Consider the following 7525-nt stretch of genomic DNA (forward strand, 5'->3'; position numbering starts at 1 on the left):
CATCATCAGCTTAGGGTAAATTTTGAAAGTTGAGAGAAAAAGCCATACCAAGTATTTGAACAGAGAAATCAAATAACTTCTAATTAGGTATAAAGTTGTAGGTAACTAAATAGTCAGAAAGAAAGTCAAGTATCACAGAGTGGCAATTGTGGAAAGGGCTACTAGCCCTAGGAATGGAAAATAAAAGGGAAGGGGTTGGAATAAGCAATTCTCAGAAGCTGAAAATGGGGTCCCATGCAGTTAAAATTCAGACTTCTGAAGCGGAGCACTGGCTCAAAGGTGCTACTGCTCCAAAGAGGATGCCATGAAGCTGTTTCTGGGAATTGGAAAAACTGAAAACTGAATTCAGCTATGACTAGGGAAAGGAACAGCCATGCCTTAAGTTATCCTTATAAGGAAGAGGAAAAAACAGAAGTCACAGAAAGCAAGAAGGAAAGAAAATGTCACTTCTTCCTCCTCCAGCCTTGTAGTGCTCCTCTGACCTAACAGTGATCCAGCCAGCAGAGCAGAAATGTATTTTGTCTAGTGCCAGCCCTAGCATCACAGAGCAGAGCACAGAAGAACTGACAAGAAGGGCTATGTCTAGAAATGACATGCAAAGTGTGCCCTAAAGCAATAATAATTATCAGACTTCATCTGTATACCAACTCTAATAGTGTCAGGATGTTGCACTGAGGAGGATCCTGAGCCTCTACCTATGCATCAGGAGAGAGTTCCACCATCATTTAGATTATCTGCCACAGGCAGGAGGAGGGCATAGTGACATACAGTTGCCATCTCTGGCCTAGAATCACATAGCTGTCCCACACACCCTTTAGACATCAGGTCCTGGGGACAGAGACTTCAGCAGCAGCAAGTACCCAACCTCACTGTATCTCGTAGAGAGAGTACAATGGGGAGTTATTGTAAAGTAACTCAGAGTTCCTAATACAAAGCCTCATTTACTTCCCAATACATGGCAGAGCTCACTCTTACATAGCATCATAAAATCATTGAATTTTAAATCTGAACAAGAGGTAAGTTTTTTGGCTATGCTTGAGCAACTCTAGGGACAGAGCAGATCATTCCTATTTTCAGACAATTTTGATCCCAAGAAATCTCTTCTTTATGAAGAACTGAAATCAACTTCAGTGTAAGTCTTATCCACTGGTCCCACATCTACCTCTTCGAGAAAGACAGAAGTAGGTCAAATTTTTTCTCTACATGTCATCCTTTCAAATGTTTGAATTCTGCCATCATATTCCACCACATTTTTCTTCTTCAAGTGTGGTAGCCTTAATGTCTCCAACTGTTCCTTACATGAATGATATAGAAATATCCCTGTCCCTGTTCTCTGGGTGCCATTTGATAGATCTCAACCCCTTATCAAAAGTGACCCTGAAATCAACACTCCTGTTGTGATCAGAATAGCACCAAGGAATGAAGCAGAGAGTGTAGCTAATTCTTTTTTGTCATCAACATTTCTGATGACCACATCACACTGAAAACCCCTATGGGTGTTTATTGTCTTTCACCTGAAATGATCCTCAGTCATTTCACCCCCAAGATAAAGAATTCCACTTGCTTCAAAGTTTCCCAAGGAAAAATATGTTGCAGCCAGTACAAACTACTGAGACATTCTCTTGGAGGAAAAGGCAAACAGCTTTGTGAATGCTTAAATAAATTAGAAAATTAAGCTCTTACTTGCTGATGGTGGATGTCATAAATGTACGCTATAATCAAAAGAAGCTTCCATCAATTTCGGTGTTCTCACTGAGCTGCAAACTTTGTTATTGTTCCTCCTGCAAAATATAGATGCCATAAACCATGTCTAAGTGAGCAGAAGACATTTACTTCCACTGGGTTTTTTTAGTCCAATGAGATTTTATAAGCAGCTATGTTCTACCTTTTAACTACATTTTAATTTAAATATATCTTTAATCATCGCTTTAAAAATTATCTTCACTAAGTAACCAAAGTTTAAAGTAAAGGCCTATTTTAAAAATACATGCAAAACTCTCTTAGTCAGGGTTTTTAAATATTTCACTTGCATTATTTCTTTTAGGTTCATTTAGTTACACTATAATTTTATGGAGTTTTAAAGTGGTGGGGCATATGATGTGATTACCAGTTATTTTGGCCCTATTTCTGGGTAATGATTAGAAGACTCTATGAAACATTAGTTTAACAAGAAATCTTTTAAAAAAAACTGACGAAAACTCTGTAGATGCAAGCTTCTAAAGGTAAAAAGAAGAGAGGTAAATACAATTAAATACAAAGAAGTCAAGGGTATAATGCGAAAAAGAGAGGGAATAACTCTGATTTATATAGAGCACACTGAAGGATGGATGATCTGCTGAAATGAAATATCAGACTTCAAATTCTTATATTCAAGGCAAATTCTCACTTCCAATGACTTCATTTTGAAGGACAAGGGGGTGTGCCACTGGAGTGGGAGGGAATTATTTGGGGGCACAAAAGGTAAAACACATGCTATTTTATTTTACGTATTATTATAGGGGGACAAAGTATGTCCCCAAAGACTATGTCTTAGTTTTGTATTGCTTCTGTAACAAATTATCACAAATTTAGCGGCTGAAACAACATAAATGTCTACCTTACGGTTCTGCAAGTCAAAATTCTGACATGGATCTCACCCATCTAAACCAAAGTGTTGGCAGGGCTACATTTCTTCTGGAGATCCTACAAGAGGTTTCATTTCCTTACCTTTTCTGGCTTCTAAAGGCTGCCTGCATTCTTTGTCTTCTAGCCCCTTCCTCCACCTACAAAATCAGCAAGGATGTGTCTCTCAATCTGACTTCAGCTGGGAAAGATTCCTCACTTGTAAAGACTCCTGTGATTACATTGTGCCCACCTGGATATTCTGTGATTCTCTTACCATCTCAAATTTCTTAATCATACCTGCAATATACCTTTTATCATATAAGGTACTATATTCACAGGTTCTGAAGAGAAGGGGTTGGGCATTGGGCATTTGGGCAGGGGGGAGGGGGACACATTATTCCGCCTACCACACTGTCTAAAGCAAAGATGAGACAACACTCCAGGAAATAAATTGACCTCCATGGCCTTCCTCTGATGAAAAATCACAGGTGCAGCTCCTCAGTCACTATCTGTTGTTGCATGCATAGTTTAGTGAGAAAATTAACGACGAAATGGCTTCAGATCATGTAAAAACATTATCAGAAAACTGTGTCCTGTGCTGCTGTGTGTCAGCCACTGTGCCTGAGTTCACAAGTTCCCTCCAGCTCATGCACTTCAGGATAAAATTCGTGATTCAGTTTGTCTCCTCATAAAAGACAAAGAGGTAGTTTTCTGCAAGGAAGAGAGGTTAACTGATGGGAACTGACCTAGCATGATGGCTGAGTCCAGCTTAGGCCTAGAGAGGGTATGCCAGGGACTTTTCTAAATACCTGCTACACATGACCTCATGTAGCCATCACAATAGTCTTATAAGATAGGAATCTTTTCATCCTGTTTTAGCATGAGAAACTGAGGCACAACAAAACAGAGCCCCTGCCCCAGAGTTTGAACTTTAAAGACAACAATACACAGCCTATTTGTTGATCAATTAGGGAGTGGGGCTGCGAGTAATTTCTGACTAACAATGCTTTTTTAAATCTGTGACTAACAATGTGAGTCATTTACTCTTGCTGTTACATTCTGATGTGGATTTCTGGTTTTAAGATCATATTGAAGAAAGAACAAATATTGAACTAACCAATTAATTTAAATCAGTGGTTCTCGCACTTCACTGCGCAAAAGAATCACCTGGGGTACTTTGGGAGTTTTATTTTTGAGACAGTCTCACTCTTTCACTCAGTGTTGGAGTGCATTTTTCTAAAATATAGATTACTAAGGCATAATCTCAGAGATTCAGTAAATGTTTCCTCACAGCTTGGAATTTATATATTTTTAAACGTTTCAAAAGTTTCTGATAGAGGTGCCCTGGTACATAGTAAGTGCAATGTAAGGTTTTGGAAAAACTGCTTCTGAATGATCTCCCTGAGACTCCCCAGCTCCCACCAAGTCAGGATAAGGCAAACACAAAACTCACTTATTCAGTCAAAGCACATACTACACTGTATGGTGACTGTCTATTTACTTATCTGTGTTTCCCTCTAGACAGCGAGGTCTTTAAGACCAAGGTTGTGCCTCCGTCATTGCCTTACTGCTCCTGCCTACCCAGGTCCACAGGTAGGCAGTTTAAGGAGAAAATTAATGATGAAATGGCTCAGATCATGTAAAAACATCATCAGATCAATGAGTTTAAAATCCAGAGTGTCTTATTTAGTTGAAATATCTGAGTCCGAGATCACCTGGCCAACACAATGAAACCCCGTCTCTACTAAAAATACAAATATCTGTTATTGCATGCACAGTTTAATGAGAAACTTAATGATGAAATGGCTTCAGATCATGTAAAAACATTATCAGATGAATAAGTTTAAAATCCAGAGTGTCTTATTTAGTTGAATATCTGAGTCTGAGATCAGTCTGGCCAACATAGTGAAACCCAGTCTCTACTAAAAATACAAATATCTATCTGTTATTGCATGCACAGTTTAATGAGAAACTTAATGATGAAATGGCTTCAGATCATGTAAAAACATTATCAGATGAATGAGTTTAAAATCCAGAGTGTCTTATTTAGTTGAATATCTGAGTTCAAGATCAGTCTGGCCAACATAGTGAAACCCCATCTGTACTAAAAAGGCAAGTATCTATCTGTTGTTGCATCCATAGTTTAATGAGAAAATTAATGATGAAATGACTTCAGATCATGTAAAAACATTATCAGATGAATGAGTTTAAAATCCAGAGTGGCTTATTTACTTGAATATCTGCAGGCAGTAGGAGAAAAAAAATTGGAAAAAAAATTACAGCATAAGCTAAGTTCAGCATTGAAGGACACAGACAAAAGCATTTGAGCGGAAGCTCTTACAGAGCAGGAAAAAAAATAGGCAGCAGCCTCAGCATTGGTAAGGGATGTCTCCTCCTACCAGCAAGAGACTGTCAGCAGCCCCGGGGGGCAGACTGTGTCCTGTGCTGCTGTGTGTGAGCCCCTGTGCCTGAGTTCACAAGGAAGTGATTGCTGATTGACCAGAAAACTGGCACATCTGAAATATGATAGCTGAGTATATTGATTTTCTATCAGTGAATGTGTGTGTTTGAGGGTGGCAGGGATTTGTTATTGCTTGGGGTCTTTATACTTATAACCTATGATAAAAACTTCTTTGGGAGTTTTAAGTTTTTCAAGGAAATGTTGGGCCGGGCACAGTGGCTCAAACCTGTAATCCCACTCCTGGGATTACAGCCTCCCGAGTAGCTAGGACTACCCCTTTGGGAGGCTGATGCAGGTGGATCACCTGAAGTCAGGAGTTCGAGATCAGCCTGGCCAACACAGTGAAACTCCATCTCTACCAAAAATACAAAAAATTAGCCAGGTGTGGTGGCATGCTCTTGTAGTCCCAGCTACTCGGGATGCTGAGGCAGGAGAATAGCTTGAAGCCAAGAGGCAGAGGTTGCAGTGAACCAAGATTGTGCCACTGCACCCCAACCTGGGCCACAGGAGCAAAACTCTGTCTCAAAAAAAGAAGAGGAAAAAAGAAAGGAAATGTTAAAATTAAATTGTTTATTGATTCAATTACGTTCATCTAAAATTAGCTACGTGCCTATTGAAGTGTTTGTCCTTTCATTTAGGAACACAAAGCTCACTTCAGTTTTCATGGAAGTGAAAACAGATTACCCCAATTGTAGTAGTGCCTGAACCAACCCCAGTTGGTTCATAATTCTATTTGCGAAGTTGTACTACCTTCCCTGAGACTGGCCTTGCCTCTGAGTCTCACTTCTGACATTGGGGCGGGCTCCTTCCTTACTCCTAAGGTATGGTCTTCCTTTTTTCTCAGCTGGGCACCCACCCACGTGTTAACGTGCTGTCTTCACTCTGGCCTGGCTGAAGGAACTCCATCTCCAGCACTCTTCAACCACTAAGATCTGTGATCAGTGTTCAGGCCCCGTGTAGTTGTTCTGTGAAGATCGTCATAGTCTCGTCCTGCATCTGGGTGGTCCATCAGCAAATGACTAGTTTAAAAAGCTCCCCAGACTTCAGGTCCCCTGTGTCCTTCACCCCACACTACATCATCTTTGTGGCCCTACACTCAATGTCCTGCTCCCCTATCCACAGGCCTGCCCTGCTCTACTCCAATCCCTGGGCTGTATCACAAAAGGTCCCCAGGCAGAGTCTGGGTTCACCTGCTGAGTTTGCATTCACCCTGAGATTGCAGTCTTGCTCTACCTGTTGTCGAGTGCCTGAAGGCAATTGCATCATGGCTTATTCCATTTATATTGACTTTTGGTGGGGTTACTGTATTTGCTCTTTTCACACAAGGATTAGTCTGGTGTCAGTTCCTCCCTCCTGGCTACAAGCAGAAATTGATTTATTAAACTTTTTTTTTTTTTTTTTTTTTGAGATGGAGTCTTGCTCTGTCAACAGGCTGGAGTGCAGTGGTGCGATCTTGGCTCACTGCAGCCTCCGCCTCCCAGGTTCAAGTGATTCTCCTGCCTCAGCTTCCCGAGTAGCTGGGACTACAGGCACCCACCACCACGCCCAGCTAATTTTTGTATTTATAGTAGAGATAGGGTTTCACCGTGTTGGCCAGGATGGTCTTAATCTCTTGACCTCGTGATCTGCCCACCTCAGCCTCCCAAAGTGCTAGGATTACAGGCATGAGCCACAGCGCTTGGCAAAATTAATCTTTTTAAAATTATAAATACTATTTAATGCTGCTAAATTTCTTTTTGCTAGCATTTGAATTTTGATATTAGCTGTCCCTTTACCTGCGTCCCTTACCCAAAACAAGGAATAGTGATTAAACAGTTCCTCAACCCATCCCTGGATCTCCCATCAAGGTGACGTTGGACATTAAATGACTGTGAAGGATCCAACTAGTTTAGTTATTCTGTAACACTAAAGATTAATACAGGTAGGAAAGGTCCCAAAGACTCACTTTGTTTCTTTTTGCTTTAAATTCAGCGGTTTTATTTTCTCTCTGTTTCAGCATCATTTCTATCTTCACCTCTCAGATCTTCCTCCTAATGCCCATGGACTTCCTACTCCAAGACTCTTTTCAGAATAACATATTGACTCCAAATTATTTTGCATTCTGAAGAGAGGGTGATATTCCGTAAATAAAGCAATAAACGAGGAAAAATATTGTGATGTCTCAAAGTAACCTCAGCCACCCACAGTAACTGCTTCGTAAGGTAATTGTGAAGAACCCATGAGATAACTTGTATAAAGTGTCTAGGACAGTCCCAGGCATTTAGCAGGTGCTCAGTAAAGGCTTGCTGAATAATTAAGTCTCAGGAGACTTTGATAAGCAAAGACCTGACTCACCATGACTCTATTTTCCCCATGACAAAGGAGACCCAAGCTCTTAATCACAGGAAACGTCACAACATGATTTTCCTTGGTCACTCTTTTTTTTTTTTGAGACGGAGTCTTGCACTGTCACCCAGGCTG

Source organism: Macaca mulatta, chromosome 9 (assembly GCF_049350105.2).
Source record: "Macaca mulatta isolate MMU2019108-1 chromosome 9, T2T-MMU8v2.0, whole genome shotgun sequence".
Taxonomy (NCBI): domain Eukaryota; kingdom Metazoa; phylum Chordata; class Mammalia; order Primates; family Cercopithecidae; genus Macaca; species Macaca mulatta.